Source organism: Mastomys coucha, chromosome X (genome assembly GCF_008632895.1).
Source record: "Mastomys coucha isolate ucsf_1 chromosome X, UCSF_Mcou_1, whole genome shotgun sequence".
Lineage (NCBI taxonomy): Eukaryota > Metazoa > Chordata > Mammalia > Rodentia > Muridae > Mastomys > Mastomys coucha.
In genome coordinates, this window is record NC_045030.1 from 159169207 (window position 1) to 159170481 (window position 1275).

The following is a 1275-nucleotide window of genomic DNA, read 5'->3' on the forward strand; positions in this document are numbered from 1 at the left end:
TTCAGTCCCTTCTCCAATTCCTCCATCTGGGACCCTGCACTCAGTCCAATGGTTGCCTGTGAGCATCTGCCTCTGTATTTGTCAGGCTCTGGCAGAGCTTTAGAGAGGATTCTTTAATGAAGCTTAAGAACTACACTTCTGTGTGTGTATAAAACTTAAAATGTTGTTAGAAATTATGCTGATCTAGCAAAGCGGTAGCAGATTCTCCTTACAGAAGCTGTCTTTTCTGATGCAATCCCATTTGTCAATTCTTATTTCCTTAACTTTTAGAAACTATATAGAAAATCCTTGCCTCTGCATATATCCTGATGTGTTTTCCTTACATTTTCTTCTAGGTATTTCAAAGTTCCACATCTTCCATTAAAGTTTTTTATTCATTTTGAATTAATTTTTGTACAGAATTAAACTTACAGATCTAGTTTTAGTCTTCACATATGGATATTTAGTTTCCCCAGCACCATATCATAAAAAGGCTGTCATTTCTCCAACATTTGGATTGTTTTGGCATCTTTGCTGAAAATAAGGTAATTGTAGCAGTGTGGGTTTATCTGTGTGTCCTTTATTCAATACCACTTGTCTATATGCGTGTTTTCATACAATTATTTACTATGGCTCTGTAACATAATTTGCAATCAGGTTTTATAATGCCTCTAGCATTACTATTTGAATGCTTCCATATGAATTTTAGGATTGCTTTGTTGTTTGTGTCCTATTTATGTGAAGTATGCAATTGGAATTTTGATGATGAATTCATCAAATTGATGGAATACATTTGGTAATATAATTATTTTGACTATATTTTTGTTGTTGTTTTTTATTAGATATTTTCTTTATTTACATGTAAATTTCTCCTTTCCCAGTTTTGCCTCCAAAAAACAAAGAAACAAACAAAAACAAACCCCTGTTGCCTCCCCCCTCCCCATGCCTGCCACCCCGCCCTCTCCCACTTACTGGCCCTGGCATTCCCCTACACTGAGGCACAGAACCTTCACAGATCCGAGGTCCTCTCCTCCTATTGATGATCAAATTTGCAATCCTCTACTATGCACATGTTGCCAGAACAATCAGACCCCTCCATGTGCAGTCCTTGGTTGGTGGTTGAGACCCTGGGAGCTCTGAGGGTACTACTTAGTTCATATTGTTGTTCGTCCTAAGGGGCTGCAAACCCCCTCAGCTCCATAGGTCCTTTCTCTAACTCCTTCATTGAAGACCCTGTACTCAGTTCAATGGATGTCTGTGAGCCTCTACATCTGTATTAGTCAGGTACTGTCAGAG